Source organism: Ovis canadensis, chromosome 21 (assembly GCF_042477335.2).
Source record: "Ovis canadensis isolate MfBH-ARS-UI-01 breed Bighorn chromosome 21, ARS-UI_OviCan_v2, whole genome shotgun sequence".
In the NCBI taxonomy this organism is placed as follows: domain Eukaryota; kingdom Metazoa; phylum Chordata; class Mammalia; order Artiodactyla; family Bovidae; genus Ovis; species Ovis canadensis.
In genome coordinates, this window is record NC_091265.1 from 62144105 (window position 1) to 62166563 (window position 22459).

General features: G+C 47.5%; 1 protein-coding gene and 1 non-coding gene across 16 annotated transcripts in view; one reads left to right on the forward strand and one right to left on the reverse strand.

Moving 5' to 3' along the window:
- Positions 1-5060: 5060 nt before the first annotated feature.
- TRNAA-AGC (transfer RNA alanine (anticodon AGC)) lies at positions 5061-5133 on the reverse strand. The gene has a single exon. It is a non-coding gene; the product is annotated as a tRNA-Ala (tRNA).
- Positions 5134-5237: 104 nt separating this feature from the next.
- PPP6R3 (protein phosphatase 6 regulatory subunit 3) overlaps positions 5238-22459 on the forward strand; it is a 122769-nt gene continuing 105547 nt past the window's right edge. For 4 of the 15 annotated variants that reach the window (XM_069565609.1, XM_069565614.1, XM_069565616.1 and 1 more), the window contains exon 1: positions 5638-5763. The gene's annotated coding sequence lies outside the window, so the exon portion shown is untranslated. Of the gene's footprint in view, positions 5523-5610; positions 5764-6011; positions 6649-22459 lie in introns of those variants that run through there. The other 11 variants (XM_069565615.1, XM_069565622.1, XM_069565607.1 and 8 more) reach the window with 10 other exon arrangements.

Sequence of the window (22459 nt, forward strand, 5' to 3'; positions counted from 1 at the left end):
CAACTGGCTCCTGGGTGCTGCTCAATGTGGCCAGAAGGGCATCCACCTTCCCTTTAAACCCTCTCCCTCCGCACTGTCACCCACTGCTTCCCAAGGCTCTGCCATCCCTTCCGGAGCCCTGTGGGGTCTCCCTCAGGTAGTGGGCTCCCTCCCCACTGACCCCATCAGAGGGGATCCATTTGTTCAGCTCAGCCTGCCTCCAACCCTGGGATGGGTGTGGGAGCTCTTCCCTGCCTGGGGTCCAGTGCTCCCTTGGGTCTACAGCTGCCCTGGGCAGTTGAACAAAAGCCATGTGCCCAGATCTTGGGCACATCCACACACTGGGAACCAGGCTGTGGGCAGCGGAGGGGGTTCTGTCCCCGAGAAGCCCGAGTGGTTGCTGAGCTGGGTGGGCCTGGATCCCGCTTGGCCCCTGCAGTTCTCCTTCTCTGGTGCCTCCAGCACTGGGACCCCCTGGTTGGACCGTACCCTCCGGGAATGCAGCTGGGGTCCCACCAAGCAATCCCCATACTGGCTCCTCTCCCAGATTTCCACTTCTCGGCCTCTCCCTCTTCACTCAAAGGCTGTCTTCTCTTTTCTTTCCCGGCAAGCTCAATGGTGACCCTCATTATTAGCAATCCTAGTGGTTCTCCTTCCTACCAAGTCCTTTAATGGGAAGGGAAATACTCAAACCCCTACCCCCCACCCCAACCCAGACTGAATCTTAATGCAGTGAAGAAAAGGAAAAGAGACAAGTTAAATTTCCATCTGAAAGTGGGCCCACCTTCACATCCCGCTAGAGTTCCCTATTTGCCCCCTTTTCTCCAGCCTCAGCATGTCGTAGCCCGACCACCCAGCAATGCCCCAGCACTGGCTCGGGGCCTCCCGGGGCACATCCCCTGCCAGGGCAGCCTCTTTCCACCCCTCGGATCAGGCCTGAGCCCTGGTGACGTAACAGAAGGAAAGACAATGTGGATCTTTGTTCTCAGGGCGAGCTCCTTCCATCTCAAGCCTTTTCTTTATCCGGAGCTGGTCTTTTCTGAGTGTATTAAAGTGTCCTTTCTCTTTCAGTTGCCTTGGGTCTTGGTTGCTGCACACGCGCTCTCTCCAGTTGCAGTGAGTGGGGGCTGCTCTCTCATTGGCTTCTCACTGCAGTGGCTTCTCTAGCACACGCTCTGTGGCTTCTGTGTGCAGCTCTCAGGGCTCGTGGGCTTCGGCAGTTGCAGTTCACAGGCTCAGTACTTGCAGTACACAGGCTCTGTACTTGCAGTTCACAGGCTCAGGACTTGTAGTACACAGGCTTAGTACTTGCAGTACACAGGCTCTGTACTTGCAGTACACAGGCTCAGTACTTGCAGTACACAGGCTCAGTACTTACAATTCACAGGCTCAGTACTTGCAGTACACAGGCTCAGTACTTGCAGTTCACAGGCTCAGTACTTGCAGTATACAGGCTCAGTACTTGCAATTCACAGGCTCAGTACTTGCGGTACACAGGCTCAGTACTTGCGGTACACAGGCTCTGTACTTGCAGTACACAGGCTCAGTACTTGCAATTCACAGGCTCAGTACTTGCAGTACACAGGCTCAGTACTTGCAGTTCACAGGCTCAGTACTTGCAGTTCACAGGCTCAGTACTTGCAGTACACAGGCTCAGTACTTGCAGTACACAGGCTCAGTACTTGCGGTACACAGGCTCTGTACTTGCGGTACACAGGCTCAGTACTTGTGGTACACAGGCTCTGTACTTGCAGTACACAGGCTCAGTACTTGCGGTGCACAGGCTCAGTACTTGCGGTGCATAGGCCCAGTTGCTCTGTAGCACGTGGAATCATCCTGGACCAGGGATCAAACCTATGTCTCCTGCACTGGCAGGCGAATTCCTATCCACTGTGCCACCAGGGAAGTCCAAAATGTCCTTTCTTTCATAAAATCACAGTAATAGCAAATAATATTTTAAAAAAATCATTACTTGATAGGATTAAAAGATGGCAGCTCTGTTCCCCAAAGTTAAGGAATCATAGCTAGGTGATGGGCACGTGTGTTCACTATACTTTCCCCTCTACAGTTGAGTATGTGTAAAATTTTTCATATAATTTTTCTAAAAGTCAAGATGGGTTGAAAATTGAAATATGAAAAATCAAATTACGAAGGGATTAGGGAGAAAAAGGGGAAGTGGTGATCTGAGAAATCTACAAGTTTTATGATGGTGAGGCCAATGCAGAACTTTGAAATCACTGTTCTCCGTGAAGTCTGTCAATGGCTCCCCATGGTCCTCAGGAGACAGGCTCAACTCGGATGCCTCCTCTTCCAGGAAGTTCTCCCTGACTTCAACTCTTCTAGTTAGGCTAGGAGCTCATCATAAATGGAGACTTTGGGTGCCCACTTATGTTAGGCGAGGGACTGCATTATTTCATTTAATTATAGTGCATATGGCTCTGTGATCCACCTGAGTCTGGGATGGAGGAGTCTGAAGCAGGTACCAGCAAGTCCTTTGATGATGAATGAGTAAAGGGATTCAGGTATCAGTGGGTGGCTGGGCCAACTCCTCCACAAGAGGGCAGTCCCAGCCCTGATTGCCCCCTCCTGCCCACACACTCAGAGGTGTCCCTCTGAGGCACCAACCCCTGTCAAAAACAACACTGACTTGTGCTAGAAGACCGGAATAGGGACATGCATATGCAAGAAACAGACCAGACTGAATAGGATGAAGGCTTTGTGCTGGATTATTTGGAAAGGAAAGGCAGGAGATATATAGGCTTAAGACTTCCTCACCAGATAGAAGGTAACACTGGAAGAAAGAGGCGGTCCCAGCTGCAGAGAAGGGTCACACCAAGGACAATTCTCAGAAAATCCAGTCAATCAGAAAGGTCAGGAGGTCTTTAAAATTTTTAAAAATATTTTTAATTTTTGGCCACCCTGAGCAGCATGTAGAAGGACCTTAGTTCCTCTGACTCTTTGCCACCCCATGGACTGTAGCCCACCAGGCCCCTCTGTCCATGGACTTCTCCTAGCAAGAAAACTGGAGTGGGAAGCTATTCCCTTCTCCAGTGGATCTTCTCAACCCAGGGATCAAGCCCACATCTCTGATGTTGCAGGCAGATCATTTACCATCTGAGCCCCCAGGGAAGCCTCTGTGGTATAGCAGCAAAGAAAGGAAAAACTAACCTCATGAAGCTTCTGCTCCAATGGGTCTAGAAACAGAAAGCTGCGTTTTCAGTCCTGCTCAAAAGCATCACGTTGTATAGCGCACTTTTACTGTCCTGGGGTTGCCTGCAGCAGTTCCCGTGCTCCAGGGCGAGCCTCTCTGGTCCAGCACTACTCACAGAGCACAGCCTTGCTGCTCTAAATCCAAACCATCCTTTCTAAAGTATGGCCAGCCCTGAATTTGCCCTCTGTTGCTCTGAAGTTTTTCCTTTGCTTATCCTCCAAAGCTGCCATGAGTCCCTCCCTCCCATTCTTCCCTGCTTCTCCCCCGCCCACCCAGGTTATCTGTATATAGATCCCTCTCCCTAACCCTCTGCATATCTTTTGAACTTGTTGCAATCTTTTTTGCGGGATCTTGGTTCCCAGATTAGAGATTGAACCTGTGCCCTCAGTAGTCAAAGTGCAGAATCCTAACCACTGAACTGCCAGGGAATTCCCTGGCTTCAATCTTGAAATGAATTCTTCACTAGCTGTAGGGCTTTGGGCAAGGATCAGCGCCTCTCTGAACAGTAGGATCAGGCAAGTAATATCCATCCTTGGTTGGTTGCTGCCACTCTAGAGGCCCAATACCCTTCAGGGCATGGACACAGGTGGTGTCACCGTTATCTACAATCACTGGTACTTAACAGATAAGATCTGGAGGTTTAGCTGTTGTTCAGTTGCTGCAGCAAGCCAGGCTTTCCTGTTCTTCACCATCTCCCGGAGCTTTATCAAACTCATGTCCATTGAGTCAGTGATGCAGTCCAACCATTCTCGTCCTCTGTCGTCCCCTTCTTTTCCTGCCCTTAATCTTTCCCAGCATCAGGGTCTTCTCCAATGAGTCGGTTCTTTGCATCGGGTGGCCAAAGTATTGGAGCTTCACCTTCAGCATCAGTCTCTTCCTGGAAACTTAGAGGTGTTAGATTACCCAACTAAGGTCACTCAGCCAATGTGAGTGTAAATTCCTTCTGGCCTCAGTTAATTAACCGGTAAAATGGGGATGATGATTCACCAGCAGTGAAGTCTTTCTGAGTTGGCTTCCAGCTGCAGGTTTGCTGAAGGGGGGAGCTAGGGGACCGACGGGCATGGACCCAGCTCCCCAGGCACTAGGTGTGTGTGTGAAGTCTCTTCGGTAGTGCCCGACTCTTTGCGACCCTATGGATTGTAGCCTACCAGGGCTGACCGAGTTCAAGCTGGGCTCTCTTCTCCCTGCCATTTGGCCCGGGGCTGGGGGTGGGGTGCTCAGATAATCTGAGTCAGGGAGGTGAAGGGCCAGCTGGGGCCGAGGCAAAGGGGTGCAGAGGGAAGCACTGGCAAGGCAGACCCGGGGCCAAGCCCTGTCACTTTGCTCAGGCCCGGACTCTGGGAGGTAGCTGGGGGAAGCCCCACAGTAAGAGCCTGCCTCCGCTCCGTGAGCCGGAGTGATCATCCCTGACCAAGCCAGTGCCCCCAGAGACACCTGTCACAGTCTCCCTGCCCGGAGCCCTCGCCAACCCGTACTGAGCCGCGCAGGTCTGTCCTCCGTGTCCCGTGGGTGGAAATGTCACCTGCTCAGAAACACCACCACCACCGCTCTATGGCCTGCTTTGCTTGTGTTGCTCAGGTGGAGTCTGACGTCCGGGAACCTCTGCTCCTGTGTACCCCGGCCGGCGGGGAACAAAGTGCTCACTACCACTACATTTGAAGAAGCAACTTCTGCATAAATCCTTCCGCAAGGCAAAAGGAAGACCACCCCCCAATCCATCCAGTTTTTCTCCCTAGCAGAGGCCGGTGCACAGATAGGGGCACCTAGCACAACTTGTCCTCACATCTCCTGGTACAAACTTCACCTTTGAGACGAGTGACACTGACTGCCAATTTCCCCGCTCCCTCCCCAACTTTATAAAATTCAGCCGTGGAGAATGCGGGCATCGATCCCGCTACCTCTCACATGCTAAGCGAGCGCTCTACCACTTGAGCTAATTCCCCAGCTCCTGGCATACTTCCGCCACCGAGACACATGGTGGCTCACGTCATCACCGGTTTCCTCCGGGCCCTCCGGCCCGCCTGCCCGCGGGTCTCGCTACCCCATTGGTTCTTGTGCAGCTCCCTTCTTGTGCAGACCTACTGCCATGATTGGCTTGGCTCACTTTAGTTTTAAAAAGCATTGGCCATCGGATTGGTGGCCCCAGCCGTCCGTCAAGAGAAGGCCCTGCTGTTGCTATGGCGTAGTTGGGGGGAACCCAGACAAGGTTTCCCTCGGTTTCTGATTTGTTGGCTCCAGACTCCGGGGTCCTAGAGGTTCCGGATCCATCAAGTCCATGGGAAAAGAATGCGCCCCCTCGCCCTTGACGGACGGTGTCCGCGAGCCAATCGGAGTAGGTTCAACGGGGGCCGCAGAGTGATCCAATAGGCGGCAGGGGGCGGGAGAGGAAGGCCAGTGAGCGCGGAGCCGGGGGCGGGGGCAGGGTCGTGATTGGCCGCGAGGCGCTCGGAGGGAGGGCGGGGGGAACTCAAGGCCTGCTTGATACGTCCGCCATTTTGGGCGCTTCGCTGATGGTGTCGGTGAGCGCGTTTCCCGCCTGAGCGCAACTAGCGGCGAGTCGCGGGCACCTCCAGGTAATGAGGAGGGGGGGCGCGGCGGAGCGGGCCGCAGCGCGGGGTGCGCTGGGTGCGCGGCGCGCGGGCGGCGGCGGCGGGGCTCCTCCGCCCGGCCTCGGCGGCGCGGGGAGGGAGCGTCCCGGCCCCCTCCCCTCCCCCCCGGAATTCGCCTCTCGGCCGCCGGGGAGGCGCGGCGCCCGGGCTCCCTGGCCCGTCCCCGCCCGCGCCTGTCAGCCGCCCGCTCGCCCGCTGCGGGGCCCCTCGCCGAGTCGGGCCGCGGGCCGGGAGGCGAACTTTGCGCCCGGGTTGACGTCCGCGGCCTGGCGCGGCGGGCGGGCGGGCCGCCGGCCGGGCGCGCCCCTCACCCGGCCGGGCCCCGCTCCGCGCCGGCCGGCCCGCCCCGAGCGAGCACCGCCCGCTGCCCGCGGGCCCCGGACAAGTTCTCTGGGCGCGGGCCCCGCAGCGTGTCAAGTTGAGGCGGCGGCGGCTCGCCGGAGACTCCCGAAGAGGCCATTGTTGGACTCGGTTCTCCGGGAAACAAGTTCTGTGGGTTTCTGCTCCCTCGCCGCAGAGTCAGCGGGATACGCCGCCGCCCGGCTCGGAGTGTTTAAAGCCTCCTTCCGAGTGATTTTTTTTTTTTTTTAAACTCCAGGGTTGCGACTCCAGCTCAGACCTGGTCGCGAAAGTCTCCCTGGCGAATACGCGCTAGGGTGGGGGGGTGGTCCTCTCGGCCGCAAGTACCTCCCTCTTAAAGAAGCCCTCTCGCCGCTCCCTTGGAGGGGTTTCCTGCGGCCCGGCTTTCTCTGACCACAACTTGGACTCTTGGTTGGAGGTGAATGGCACGAGTCCTTGGATGCACCTGGGTGTCTTGGCGTCTCACCCTCCGAGCTCCGTGTAATCTCTGTACTTAACCCATTTTCTCTGTGGGTCGGATCGAGCTTTTCTGGGAGCGGCGCTTGGGAGTTGTTTCCTTTTATCGTCACAGCACTTGTGAATGTGGCTGTTTTGTTAACGTGGAGTTGACTGCGATTTTGTCCTCAAGGTCACGTTGTAGGTAGGCAGCAAGTGGGAAAGAGGCTCCGGATTTCCAGCCGCTGGAAGACCCACTGAAGGGATGGTGTTGGAGCTTCTTTTGCTGTCGAGTTAGACGGCGTGGTTTCCAGATCTTGGCTTCACCACTTTCTGGCCCTGTGACCTTGGGCAAGTCCCTCAACCTCTCTGCTTTTTCTGTAATACGGGAATAACAGCAGTGGCTGCCTCAGCAGTCTGTCGGGAGGAAATGAGTTAATATGTGTAAAGCAGCTAGAAACGGTGCCTGGCGTGAGGAATCCGCTTAGTAATTAGTGGCTATTATTAATTTGGATTTGGTTTTTAAATGTTTAGATAGTATTGGGAAGTCCTGGCTTTTCGTGGCTGGCTTTAGAAAGCTCTTGTGTTTTTAAGAGTCTTTCCGGCTGAGAACCACCCAGGAGAGGGTGGCTGAGGATTGATTACGTGTACAGACGTTTTCTGGAGTCATTAGTGGTGATGCCTCAGACTGGCTTGTTGAAGAGATGGTTAAATAAAAGCCCACCAGGAGCTCACGTCAGATTTTGTTCCTCCTGTACTTTTGAATACCGCTTATTGCCTGTGATTGGCCCCCAAATCAGTAGTAACTGGAGAGTTTCTTAGTGTACTCTTGGGTTCTTACTGAGGTTTGAAAGGTTACTGTGTATTGAGATATTTTTCAGTGAAGGTACTTTGGGAAATAACTGTTGTCCTGGGTGGATGCTTTCGAAGTTATTTTGCATTTCAGCTAAGTTTGATCAGAGAGTCTAGAATATCTAACAGAATGCCATCCACTCATGCATCTACTCAGAGTCTATTGATTCCTGCCCTGTGGTCTTCTCCCTGCTGCTTGAAACCAGGCTTGTCCTTCCCCTGGAATTACCTGCTTGGGACCTGGCTTGCTTTGTTGCCCTGGGAAATGTTAATTTGATAGACTCCGTCTTAAGTAGAGATGAACATCTTGCTGGTGTAACTTACTGAACAGGAAGAAGATTGTTTTAGATTAGAAAACTAGCTTTTGTGTAAAGTATAGCAGAACAAAACTTGATGGTTTCAATTAACTGTCTGGCAATTTGAGAATCAGACCCTAACTGGACAGAAAAGGAATAGTGATGAAGTTAAGGCCTGACAGGGTGAGGCTTGCTTAGTCTCTTTGAAATAAATTTTGGCGCTGATGTGGTACAGAGATAAGGTGCTTATTACAGACAAGACATCTTCCTTAAAACAGTATTTGTCAGGATTGGTATTTAGTTTGCTTCTTTGATAAACTTGAATCTTGTGGTTTTATATATTGGATATTTGAGAGGTAGCCTGAGTATATATTTGTCTAAAATTTTACAATGCTTTCTTACTGATATAGAATGGTTAAGAATGGTAGTGACAGTGAAGGTCTTGTAACCATCTGCTCAATTAAAACTCAGTTTATTTACGTACAAAGCACAAGAGGCTGTGGTTGGTTCTCATAAGCCCTGGTGTGGCCAAGTAGAGTTGACTGCTTTTTCTTAGGTGAGCTGGATGGAAAGAATAGACCTGATTTCTTGGCTTTTGGAAGTTTTCTTATTTTTTTCCCTTCTTAAAGGAGCCTCAGATGACCGTTTTTAAATTTACTCTAGAGCAGTAGTTCTCAACTTTGGGGGGCGGATTTTGCCCCCAAGAATCATCTGGTGATATCTGGAGAAGTAAATTTTGCTTGTCACATCTGTGGAGTTGGGCCGTGGCTTCTAGAAGGTAGAGACCAGGGATGCAGCTGGACACCCTGTGATGCACAAGATGGCAGCCTCACCCCTCAGCAGGACGTTAGCCCCCCAGAGGTCAGCGGTGCTGAGGTCGAGAAACCCTGCTCCAGACAGATGCTGAGCTGACCTGCTTTGGGATCATTGGGGATACTTTTCAAGACTGTTCTGTAAATGTGTGATGAGAGTGAGAACGTTTCTAAAAGCTCCCGAGTAATACTGATGTGCAGCTAGGTTCTGGCACCACTAGACCACAGATTTCAGGAGCTGCGTGTGGGTCAAGGGGTCCTGTCACCTGTGAGCTTGTCTATACCTCGACCCTCCTGGGACATGACTTAGTAATGGGGAAAGATGGTATACATCGTTTTCAGGTGCCTGAAGACTGAGCTTTGAAAAACGTTTTTTAAAGTGAATGTTTTATAAAGTAATTGAGAAACTTTTGTTTTTCTCTTGCTTCGTGAGACTCCATCAACATATTGTGCTGAAGCTCTCAGGTGTTCAGGGCTGTTACTGGCTATGCTAAATATCCTTATCCTGCTGTGATTTTTGAGTTTTGTCATTTCTGCCCTCATCCTGTCAGTCAGCTGTCAATTATGTTTTTAGATGCCAGCTTCATTATTATTATTTTAATGAAGGCCTGTTTTCAGAGAGTTAGCCCTGGATTGGTTTGCCACATCTGCCCTTCACAAGGCAGGTGAGAGGCAGATTGAATGCTTATCTTTTAACATGGTGACCCTTGCTTGCTACCACAGGGGGCTTGCCTGAACCCTGCACTCTGACCGGAGTGGGCAAGTGTTTTTCCCTCTGGGGAGATGAAGTGCAGTGAAAGAGAACTCCTTTTCTCTCACATCCTTAGAATACGGATGATCCTAGTGTATTGAGTGGGATGAAGGTTACTATAAAACTACAGATCTTTGCCAACTGAATGTTAAAAGTCTGGACGTATAAAAGGGAGATCCGGGAGATCTCCTCCTTCGTCCTGAAATTTGCCCCATTGCTGTGTGTCCGTGGGTTCGCAGAGAGTCAGACATGACTGAGCGACTTTCACTGAGATGCTGAGAATGACAGGTGACCCCGTCAGCGTCTGTTTCTTCTGTGTGAGTAGTTGCTAAGTCACGTCTGACTCTGAGACCCCGTGGACTGTAGCCTGCCAGGCTTCCCTGTCCATGGGATTCTCCAGGCCAGAATACTGGAGTGAGTTGCCATTTCCTTCTCCAGGGGCCCATCCTGACGCAGGACGGAACCGAGGTCTCCTGCGTTGGCGGCAGGCTCTTTATGCGGGAGCCCCCAGGGAGCCTCTGAGCCCGAGCTTGTTTCTGTTCTGCATGTGTATTCATTTGAATTGTCTCTGAATTGCGCGTAAGAGATGCATAGTGTCACCCGAGTCTCCTCCGCTCTTGGCTGCCCTAAACCCAGTGCAGTGCTGTGGCACGGAGGTGCTGGGAAGAGAGCATTACCAGGTAGATAATGGGACCATTCACGGGAAAGCCAGGAATGCTGCTGTCTAGTTCTCATTTATTTGATCAGCAAATATATTGAATCCTTACTCTGTCAAGAACACTATTAGGGATTCACTCATCAACAGGCACTTAAGGACTTTCAGTCTTTGGGGGGAGGCAGCAATGACAAGGGACGTCCTTTGCGCTGAGGCCAGATATCTCAGCTTGTGAACTGAGTAGTGTGGTGTAAGTAAGTAAGCAGACTTTTAGTGAGAGGCCCTTGAGGCTTCAGAGCAAAGAGCTTGTAATTGTTGGTTGGGTGGTTTGAGATTGCCAGAAGTCTGTTGTCAAAGAATGAAGTAGTTACACCTTTGTTTCTCATAGGTATTAAATAGTTAACTTCCACTTCCCTCTTTGGTTTGGTTTGTTTTAAAAAGCAATGCCGTTATTCTTGCTGTGTTCTTGCCTGGAGAATCCCGGGGACGGCGGAGCCTGGTGGGCTGCCATCTCCGGGGTCGCGCAGAGTCGGACACGACTAGAGTGACTGAGCGGCAGCGGCAGCGCTAGTGAAGCTGCTCAGTAATAACAAGTAGGAGTGGCCTGTGTTGTCTTTTGCTCCATAGATGTTGGCTGTCACTTGATCAAACTGGAGAAGCTCACTTTCCCTACTGATGAGAGGCTTGGTGTAGATTCATGCTAAACGTCTTGAGTGTGCTTGAAATCCATGGTGCTTCCAGTGGGAATGGGTATTTTTTCCTGCTGCAGTCTGGATTGAGGTGACCGGAGATTTGTTTTTGTGGCCTTTTGACTTTGACTTAGATTTAGTTGCCATGGAAACCCCCTTTCTTCCTCCCTCCCCCTTTATTTTTCTTTACTGAGAGGAGAGAGAGTTACTAGTAGGATCAATGCCCAGTTTGTTTCACGGTTTGGATGTTTATGAACTGACATCTGGATATCAGGTAGATTGGCTAGATGGTAAAGAAGCAAGTGAAAGGGAACCTTGGCGGTACTTGAAAGGCTTCCTACCTTAACTGGGACATTTTTGTGTCGCAGACTCACAAAGATCTGAGTAGAGGCGGTTTACTACTTCTCACTTCTGCTGGCTAGTGTTGACCTGTTTGATTATTAAGTATTAGTGAAGACTCCACAGTTGACTGATTTTATATAAATAAATTTGAATAGATTATGAACATCTTTCCTGATACAGAGACTCTGATTTTATACTTCTTGGCATCTCTGGAGAAAGGGTATTATTAGTTCCAGAATTTCTTACAGAGGGAGTGTGTATTGATTTGGAATGGCTTGTGTGCCCCAGAGGCTGACTGCCATGAAGTCTGGGGGCCCAAAGGGAAGATGAATGAGATTGTTTTTTTTTTTTTTTGAAACAGTAGGAAGCAGCACTTAAAAGGTTGCAGAAAAGTAAAAAGACTGCAGAAATAAAAGTATGACTGAATGTTGAGTCAGACTTGGAGAAAGCTATGTGGCTCGCTAGTGAGAGCCTAAAGTTCCCTGTACTTGTATGTAAATCTAAACAGTAATGCTGGCGTGAAAATAGTGCAGTGCGTCAGAGACACTGACGAGAAGGGGAGCTTGCCTGAAGATGCGTGGCCCCCTGAGACCCTAAGCGGGGCAAGCGAGGCAGCAGCTGTACTGGCCACTAAGGCACATTCCGGGGTGGCTTGCACTGTCCAGTGAGGCTTGGTCAGGAGACACTGGCTGGATCTTGGTGAGGCCTGGGCTTTCATTCTCCAGACGAGGCAGTGGTGGGAGGAACATTGACAAGTATTGACTCTTTTGGCTGTTTGGCGCTTCCTTTCATGAGAATCACGGTTTTGGAGGTTATTGATATTAGAGAAAAATTTAGGTCATGCGGGAGAAGGGGCCTGTAGGCAGCAGAGAAATCTCAGTTCCTGGGTGAGGCCTTAGGGTTTTGGTGGCCCCACTAGACCATAATTTTAAGTGTCAGTTGTTTCAGCAATAGCATAGCTGGAACTCACTGAGAGTTAAGAATAAATACAACATTGTAATCAATCAGCTATACTCCAATAAAAGTTAAAGAATAAATGTTTAACTTCTGAGCTGGTGTTTTGTCTGTCTGTTTTTGTCATTGTCGTAGGTGAGGGGTAGTGCCTCCTGGTTCCCTTTTGTTGACGGAGATACACAGGGTTTCTGTTGCCTCTGGGCAGTGGGCAGTTCACACCTGCCTCCGCTGCCTTCCAGGAGACCCAGTCCCTTCTGTCCTTGGTTTATTACGACACTCATAGATGGCGCAGCAGCTGTGCATTTGGCGCCCATCATAGGCATAGCATATCGAACTGAGGGAGTTTTCACAGATCAGGACCTGTTCTCTGCTCTCAGGCCAGAGTATCTTGTGGAGGGCAAGAGTGCAAAGGACCTAAAATAGCTGACTTTGAGTTCTGGCTCCCAGTCTTCAGCTGTGTAATCATGATGTTAGATGGCATCTCTGTTCCTTAGTTTCCTTATCTGTGAAATGAATATGAAATGTAAACTTGTTAGTACAGTGCCTAGTACACAGTAATGTTTGTTTGGGTCTTATTACTGTTATCAGTCTTCTTGCTAGTGACCGTGAAATAAGGTCAGAAATGACTAATAGAAGTTGCAGGGAAACGCCCTGAAGAAATGGAGTGGAGTGTTATGGTAGAAGGCCTGGAGTTCTGACTAGCTGCTCTGAGGAAGCATAGGGGGGCGGTGAGGTGGGTCAGGGCAGGGCACAGAGGTAGGTAGGGGTGTCCCCCACCCCCCAAATTTGGATTGTTTTATATAGATTTTACTTACTAAAATGTGACTTTTTTTTTTTTTTTAACTGTGGTGAGAGTAGAGATCATAAATTTGAGGTTTTGCTGAGTCGGACACAACTGAGCACGCAAGCACGTTCTGAAATATTCATCTTTAAAATCTCTCTCTCTGGTGCTTGAGGACAGTATAAAAAACTTTGCTTTGGAGTCCCTCATGTTACATAGAGCCATATTTTTTCAATGTTCTGTGCTGTGAGATAATCACACATGTCTTGAAGGATCACTTTTTTTTTTCCTTTTGTTTTTTGAACTTTTTTTAATTTATGTACTCAGCTGTGTGGCATGTGGGATCCTAGTTTCACGGCCAGGGATCAAACCCGAGCCTCTTGCAGTGGAACTATGGAGTCTTAACCACTGGACTGCCAGGGACGTCCTTGAGGATTGATGATTGGCTCTTTTAAATGTTGCTCTTAATTTGTTAACAAATTTCACATGATAACCAGACAGCTGTGTTCTGTAAAGGGCCAGGTAATGAATACGTCAGGCTCTGTGGGCTCTGGAACCACTCAGTTCTGCTGCCGTGGTGTGAAAGCATTCATAGTCAACACATGAACAAATGAAGCTTCTAATAGAACTTTATTTACAAAAAGAGGCGGTGGGCTAGGTTTGACCTGTCTTGTTCTAACCTATATTTTTATTTTAATTTTTACTGGGATCATACATTCCAAGAGTCTGTATTGGCATGTGTACAGATGTTAAACGTTAAGACCACCAGTTTAAGTGACAGAATGTTGCGTTCCCTTTGGCTTCCTGTATGACCCCCCCCCCCCCATCCCTCCCTCTTCTCACCTCCCTTAAGCAGGGCTGCCCTGGGTGTGTCATTTTGTTGATTAACTTTATGGTGTTAGCACCTGTGCATGTATCCTTTTATCCTTACATAATGTAATTTAGTTTTTGAATGTCTTTGTATAAATTGAATCATTTTGTTGTGTAACTCACCCTCTTCTCTTGCTGCTTTTTGAGATTCATTTGTATGTTTGAGTACTTACGTCCTAGGCACTAAGACATATGTTGTGATGCTGACTATATTAGTAGTGAGCCAGAAAGACATTGTCATTGTCCCTGTCCTCCGGAAGTTACATTTTAGTGGAGAAAGACGGTTAACAGGTGAGTCAGAGATGGCACCTGTCATGGGGTGGTACAGCTGGGAGCAGAGTCAACTAGGAGTGGCTGGGTGGGGGCTGTTTGCAGATTGGATAAGGTGGTCAGGATGGGCCTTCCTGAGACCTCTGAACATTAGCAGGTGGGGGAGGGAGCCACGGGGCTGCAGGTGGGGGTGAGTTAGGGGGAGTCTTTAGGTAGAGTCCAGTGTGCGTGTGGTGCTAAGAAGGGTTGTAGCTGATGTGCTGGGGAGACAGAGGCCAGCCTGGCGGGGTGGAGGATGGCAGGGGAGGAGGTCAGAGGGGGTGGGGTGGGAGCCATTCATGCAGGCCAGGGTTAGGATTTTGCCTTTTTCTGTGAATGAGATGGGAAGTCATGGAAGTGTTTTGGGTAGTGGTGTGACATGAGATCTGATATGTTTTTAAATGGTCCCCTGAAACCGTGTTAAGAATAGTTGTCCCTCTGGTGCCGAGGACCCCCCAGAACAGCGACGGCAGCTTGGACTGAAGGGGGGCAGGGGGGGCAGGGAGAAGGGGTGGATGCTGGATGCCTGTGGACAGTAGAGCCGCCAGGATTTGCTGGCAGATTGAACGTGGCTGAGACAGAGGTGAAGGTGCTCCCTACCGACCAGAGGTTTCTGCTTGTGGTCAAGATTGTGGGCGGCACCAGTTGTTGAAGTAAGGTTGGGGTCTGGGCCCGCTGCTCTTGTGAAACTCCAGAGAGCCGCTTGGAGCCACGTGGGATGAAGGTGTTCAGAGCGGAGGGGAGAGGTCTGGCTGAAGACAGACGTGAGAGCGTTCAGTGTTCTCTGACACTTAGAAGTCTTGATGCTGAGTGAGTGCAGGATGAGGGCCGAAGCAGCGAGCAAAAGGGGGCCGGGCAGTTTCCGAGGTGGAGGAGGAGCAGGGGGCCCTTGAATCTCTGAAGTCAGGGGAGGGGTCTTCAAGGGGGAGGGAGGGAGAGCCCCCGTGCAGTGCTCCTGCCGTGCCCTCCAGGGGCCTGAGGGCCCTGGGCTTGTCCTGTGGCTTCAGTGGCACATGAGTCATCGATGGTCTTGATGGGAGCAGTCCGCACGCGGTGGTGTGGGGAGGGCCTGGGAGGGAGGCTTCCCGAGGGCTTGAGGGCAGAGGACACAGAGGAAAGCCCTTTCGCTAGAGGGAGAGTTGGGACCATGAAGAAGGCTTTGTGAGATGGCGAAGTTACCGTGTTTCTGTACTGTTGGTGGGAGATGATGTCTGTATCGAACGCACACCTGATGACGTGCGTTTCTGGAAAAGAGACAGGGAGTGGACCCACGGGGAGTGGACCCACGGGGAGCGTCCACCGGCTCTTGCTTGGTGAGAGGACGGGGAGCAGACTTGGGTGCTCACTTGGTGGGAGCAGGACTGTTTTCTTTTCTTTTTTTTAAAATTCATTTAATTTGTTTTGGCTGTTGAGGGTCTTTGTTGCTGCTCGGGCTTTTCTCTAGTTGGGGCGAGGGGCGTCTACTCTGTGTACATGGGCTTCTCGTGGCAGAGCCCAGGCTCAGTAGCTGCGGTTCGCGGGCTCAGTGGTTGTGGCGCACAGGCCGAGGGAGCGGCCTTGACCGGGGAGCGAGCCTGTGTCTCCCGTGTTGGCACGTAGATCCTTCACTACTGAGCCACCAGGGAACCCCAGGACGGTTTCCTGCTCAGTGAAACAGGAAGGAGTTACCAGTCAGTGAAAGTGAGGGTGAGTAGGGCCTGGAGAATTCCAAGGACTGTATAGCCCACGGGGTTGCAAAGAGTCGGACATGACTGAGCGACTTTCAGGGCAGGTGGTCTGTGAGGAGAAAGTGCCGAGTATTCTATGGAAAGAAAGAATGTGAGTGGATCTGCAGTGTGGAACTCAGGGGGAGCCATCCTCGTTTGAAGTGGAAAAAAGCAGTTGTGTTCTTTTTCCTGGGGCTAGAGTAGGCAGTGTTGCAGCTGTGATTTCTGCACGCAAGAGTGACAGAGCAAGGGAAGGCCACTGCCGTGTGTAAAGTGGATAGCTAGTGGGAGCCTGCTGAGTGGTGTAAAGTGGATAGCTAGTGGGAGCCTGCTGTGTGGTCTGGGGTCGCAGCTCGGTGCTCTGGTAGTCTAGACAAGTGGGATCCTGGGTGGGCGAGGGGAGGGAGGTCCAAGAGGCAGGGGCTGCACGTGTGCGTGTGGCTGAGTCACCTTGTACAGCAAGCAGAAGGCAGCACAGCGCTGTAAAGCATCTATACTCCAGTTTAAAAAAGAGAGAAGGCAAAGGGGCATTTATAATGGGGAGGCCTGGACTTGGAGCTGGGAAGGGAGGGAAGTGAGGCCCTGCAGATAATGAGTTTTGGCTACAGTGATGTGTTTAGTTGCTAAGTTGTATCAGACTCTTCTGTGACCCCATGGGGGACTGTAGCCTTCCAGGCTACTCTGTCCATGGGATTGCCCAGGCAAGAATACTGGAGTAGGTTGCCTTTTCCTTCTCCAGGGATCTTTCTCACAGGGATCAAACCTACGTCTCCTGCATTGGCAGGCAGATTCTGTACCACTGAGCCCCTGGGAAACCCACGTTGATGTGTGTAATTCTAGTTTATTCCTTTTCGCTTCTGTGTTCTTTTTCAGACTGAATATATTTCATTTTATTCTTTGTCCTGTCCTTATGGGATAAGATTGTTTGTTTCCAGTAAAGAACAATGAGGCTTTGGACAAGTGCAAGAAACATTTCTGCAAGGTATAAAGCCTGGAGAGACTTAGAATCGCAGGATAGTGGGACCTGTACAGTTTTCACTTCAGTTAAAAGTAATTGATCTTTAGTTAGAAGTACCCTCCTGCCAGCGCTGTTGTTCTCCATCTTTGCCAGCTCTTGGTGTTGCCAGACTTTTTTATATTTGTCAAATTGGTGGTTATGACCTTACATCTCATTAGTTACTAGTTTTATTGAGACGTAATTACATGTTACAGTTTACCCCTTTAAAGGGTACAGTCTAATAGGTCTTACTATGTTCAGAGAATTGTGTAATGATCACCACAATCTAATGTTTAGAACATTTCATCATCCTGAAAAGAACCCTTGCACTTGTTAGCAGTGATTCGATTTCCACGTAACTCCTGGGCAGCCGTGGACTTGCCGGTTCTGGACGTTTCACGTAAATGGAATCGTACAGTATGTGGTCTTTGGTGACTTGCTTCTTTTGCTCAGCATGTAGCATATTTCAGTACTAGTGCTTTGTTGCGTTGGAGCGCATGGACATACCGTTATTTATCTATTTATAAGTTGGTGGACGTTTGGCTTAATTCCACTTTTTGACTGTTCTCAACCATACTGCTGTGAGTGTTTGCCTATGAGTCTTTGGAGGGACGTAGGTATTTATTTCTCTTGGTGTGTACTTAGGAGTGGAATTGTTGGGTAATGTTCCTGTGTTTTAAAATTTTGAACTACCAAACTGTTTTCCAAAGTGACTGTACCATATTACATCTCCCCAACACCATACCAGGGTTCTAATTTCTCCATGTTCTCACTAATATATATTCTTTTCCTTTTAAAAACAAATTATAGCCATGTTAGTGGGTGTGAAGTGTGGTGTATCATTGTGGTTTTCCCTTTCCTGAGTGACTAATATTGTTGAGCATCTTGTCATGTATGTATTGGCTGTTGTGTATCTTTTTTAGAGGAAAGTCTGTTCAAATAGTTCTTTGCCCACTTTTATTTATCACTGCATGGTTTTAATGTTCTTTTTTCAAATTACTAACGAAGTTGAGCATCTTTTTTTGGCTATTTAGATTTCTACTTTTGTGAAATACCTGTTTATGTCTCTCTCTCTTTTTTTCCTGTTTATGTCTTATTTTTTCCTCTTGAGTTTGATTTTTCTTATTTGTAGCAATTCTTATATATTCTGATTCTTATTATCTTTGTGACAAATATCTTTTCCCAATTTGTGAATGTTTTACTGTGTTTATGGGATTTTTAAAAACGTGTTTATTGAAAGCATGTAATAAAAGGACAAAAATGGATTTTAGTATTTTCTGATCTTTTCCTCTGTCCTTTATACTACCCAGGTAGAAGAGGAAATAGATTTTTTGATTTATAGGTAGTTGTCTTTTTAAAAGTTTTATATTCTTTTCTTTCTACAAATTTTGCATATTTTTTGTTAATTTATTCTTTGGCTACTTTATATTTTTGTTGCTGTTGTAAATTTTTTTTTTAAGTTAACAATTTGTGTTTGTTGGCAAATGGAAATGCAGATGACTTTGTATGTGGCTATTATATCTAGTAGCTTCTCTAGCTTAATAATTTGCTTGTGGACTCCTGGGGATTTTATGTAGATAATCATCTCATCTGTGAATAATGACAGTTCATTTCTTTCCAGTCCTTCTATTGTTTAATATATTTTACTCTCGTCTTACTGCGTTGCTGCATGGCAGCCATCACCAGTGGAGAATATAAATGGTAGTGGCGGGCATCCTTATCACAGTCCCAGTTTTAAGGGAAATGTTTTTATCTTTTACCATTGCATGTGTGGATACTTTTTTTTTCTTTTAACAGGTTGAGGAAGATTTCTTCAACCTTAGTTTACGGAGAATTAAAAAAAGTTCACAAGTGGGCACTGAACTTAATTGATGCGTTAAAAGTTTTTCCACTTATTCATTTACTTCTGGCTCTGGGGGGGTCTTGCTTTTCTAGCTGTGGTGAGTGGAGCTGCTCTCTGCTCGTGGTGCGCGGGCTTCTCGTTGCAGAGCAGCGGGCTCTAGGGCATATGGGGCCTCAGTTCCTGACCAGGGATCAAAACGTGTACCCTGCATTGGCAGGCGGATTCTTAACCACTGGACCGCCAGGGCAGTCCTAATGGAATGCATTTTCTACCTCTGTCGAGATGATGATATGACAGTTTTTCCAGCTTGATAATGATGTATTCTTTTTTAAACAAGGCTTTTTTGCTTTGTTTTTGTTATATATGTTTTCGTCTGTTTCACGTTTTTGTTGTTGTTTTTCTGTTTGTTTTGGGCTTTTTTTCTGGCCTTTCCATACTTGTGGAATCTTAGTTCCTCAACCAGGGATTGAACCTGGGCCCCAGCAGTGGAGAGTCCTAACCACTGGACTGCCAGGGAGTTCCTCCCACCCCTTTTGTTTTTAATTTGCTAATATCTCAGGATTTATGTATCTATGTTTATTGGTAAGAATGATCTCTCATTTTCCTTTTTTGTTGTATCAGCCTTATGAGTTTTGTTATCAAGAGTATTCTAGTCTCATAAAATAAACTGGTGTTTCCTCCTTTTTATTTTCTTAGAGGGTTCCTAAGTAAAATTAGGATTATTTGTTCCTTCAGTGTCTTATAAAACTTGCCTGTAAAACCATAAGGGTGTGGTGTTTTCTCTCTGAGATTTAAAAATTATTGATTTAATTGCTTTAATATTTATAGGATCATTAGAGTCTTTTTCTTGAGTCATATTTGGTAATTTACGTTTTTCTAAAACTCATTTTGTCTGAATTTTCAGTTATATTGGAAGAAAATTATAACTTCTTATTTTTGGAATCTGCCTGACTTGTAATTAATTAATATTTAATTTCTTAAACAGGATTCTTAGGTCATTAATTTTTAGCATGCATAATATGTACTTATATATATGTAAATAGAGTAGTAATTACCCTTTAAATAACACTTTTGCTGTGTAGGATTTTTATCTTTCAGTTCTGAATATATTCACAGTTTCATTTTGACTTCTTTTTGACTTAGAGGTTTAGAAAGTATATTGAAAAATCTTGATGTGTGTGTGTATATGTATCTTTTAAGTTCTGTTACTGATTGCCAGCATACATTGTGCTCATAAGATGTGGTCATGTGATACTTACTCTTTGAAATTTGTTGAGGCTGTTTTAACTGCTACTGCTGCTGGTGCTAAGTCGCTTCAGTCGTGTCGGACTCTCTGTGACCCCATAGATGGCAGCCCACCAGGCTCCCCCGTCCCCGGGATTCTCCAGGCAGGAACACTGGAGTGGGTTGCCATTGCCTTCCCCAGTGCGTGAAAGTGAAGTCGCTCAGTCGTGTCTGACCCTCAGCGACCCCATGGACTGCAGCCTACCAGGCTCCTCTGTCCATGGGACTTTCCACGCAAGAGTACTGGAGTGGGGTGCCTTTGCCTTTTCCCTTTAACAGCGTCTAGTTAGTAGCAAATTTTTATTCCATGTGTGTTTAAAAAGAATGTGTTTCTAATTTTAAGGTCTGGTTTTCCCATGTCTGTTAGATGAAGCACATTAATGGAAGTCACATTCAAACTAGTGTCCTCAACTAATATTGTCTGCTTGTTCCCTTAGTTCCAGAGAGGGGTATTGTTAAAATTTCATTATGATGGGAGATTTGCTGAATTCTTGTAGTTCTCAGTTTTTGCTTTATAAGTTTAGAATTGTTTCTAGTGACCTGCACAGTTTGTCATTCTGTAGTGAATCTTTGATTCTAGGAACGTTTTTTCCACTAAAATACAATTTTGTTGGATATTGGGGTAGCTGTACCAAGTGACTTTTAATTAATGTTTGCCTGATAAGAATTTTTTTGCTTCTTAAGTGTCGTCTTTGGTGTGCCTTTTGAAAGCAGCACACAGATGGATTGCATTTTCATTATTCGACTTCTCATATTTCAACTAATTTACATTAATTGTGATTGAAATATTTGGTTTATTTCTGCTGTGGTATTTTTGCTTTCTGAATGGGGTTTTTTCCCTTTTCTATTTCTTTTCTTGGCTATGTATTGTGGGATTCTTTCCCCCTTAATTCCTGTCTACTCTTTTTGCCTGTACTCAGTAAGAGATTAGACGCTTCTGGTGATCTTAGACATTTCATGTTTAACTTAAGGCCTAAAGTTAATTGGTATCTTTATTCTTATAAGAAACCTTTGAATGCTTTCAGTCTCGTGTCCTTCCCGATTTATGTGCATCTGCCCAATTTTCATTTTGCTGCTTTTAAAATCCTACAAATGGGGCATTACCAAAAAATACTGTCATTCTCGAGAGGCATTTTGCCTGCTGTCTAGTTCTAGGTTGATGATTGTTTTCATTGTCTCCCCTGAGCACTTCGACAGTATTTCCTATCTTTTTCCACTTGCTGTTGTGATTAATTAGAAATGACTTGTCAGTTGTTCCTCATCCAGGAGTCTGAGGTATTCTGTACCTAAAGTGCTTTTCATGTTGACCAGTCCAGCGGGCACATTGAGTCTTTATTTTTAGGTTGCTGGTATTGGTTTGCTCATTTGGTGTCTTGCTGCTTTTGAATAATCAAGTACCAGATACTGTTTTGGATATGTCTCGACAAGTATTCAAAAAAACTTTAAAAATTACAAGTAAAAGAGGATATTCATTTTACTAAGAGCTGGCAGATGGGATTTTTTTCTCCGTCCTTTAAATGGAGTGTCAGGAACAAATTTCTTAAAGGTTTTCTGCTCTTTCATTTGGTTGGCTCATTTTGGGGCTTCCCAGATGGCAATAGCGGTAAAGAATCCACCTGCCAATGCAGGTAGATGTAAGAGACAAGGGTTCAATCCCTGGGTGGTGGGGGGAAGACTCCCTAGAGGAGGAAATGGCAACCCATTCTAGTATTCTTGCCTGGAGAATCCCATGGACAGAGGAATCTGGCAGGCTACAGCCCATGAGGTCGCAAAGAGTTAGGCATGATTCATTTTTTTTTTTATCCAGAAATGGAAAAGATTTCCAGAATAAGCTACCTTTTTGAAACAAGATCATTTTGACTGCTAGAAAACGTTTATGTGAACCTTAAATGCGACTCTAGGCAAGTATAGAACACCAAAAACAATCTGGAAAAGGGATGTGGACCAAAATAGATTACCGGCCAAATCTGTCTTTGGGAAATGAAAAGAGTAGAGTTCAGCATTTAGAGTGGAGAAGGCAATGGCATCCCACTCCAGTACTCTTGCCTGGAAAATCCCACGGACAGAGGAGCCTGGTAGGCTGCAGTCCATGGGGTCGCTGAGGGTCAGACACGACTGAGCGACTTCACTTGCACGCAATGGAGAAGGAAATGGCAACCCACTCCAGTGTTCTTGCCTGGAGAATCCAGGGACGGGGGAGCCTGGTGGGCTGCCGTCTATGGGGTCACACAGAGTCGGACATGACTGAAGTGACTTAGCAGCAGCAGCAGCAGCATTTAGAGTACTTGACCTCTCCTGGGGGAGAGGAGGGATGGTTTCATACTTGTTGGTATTTCTTTATACAAAGTCTTTTCTTATTCCAGCTAATCAATGAAAAGAGAAATGGAGGGACATACTAGTGTAGGCTGTGTGAGGTTGGAACTCCTTTTGTGAGGCTGGTTGGCAAGCCTTGTAAACTGAGGAAGGATTAAGGGGCTTGGTGTCAGCACTGCTGATCCCAGGAGTAAGGAGATAATTGCTACTTTTAGTCCTTTCCTAGTAATTTTCAGTGATACCAAGGAGTTTGAAATGCACAGGCATTATAACTACTGTTTTCATCAACTTTCAAAAAATAAAGTTTAATAATCTTCTAGGGCAATGAGGAAAGAATGAGAAGGGATTGTAGGGCACAGGGTAGATAGCGCGCGCTGGTTTAGCAGAATTGTGAGAATTAAAGGTAAACAT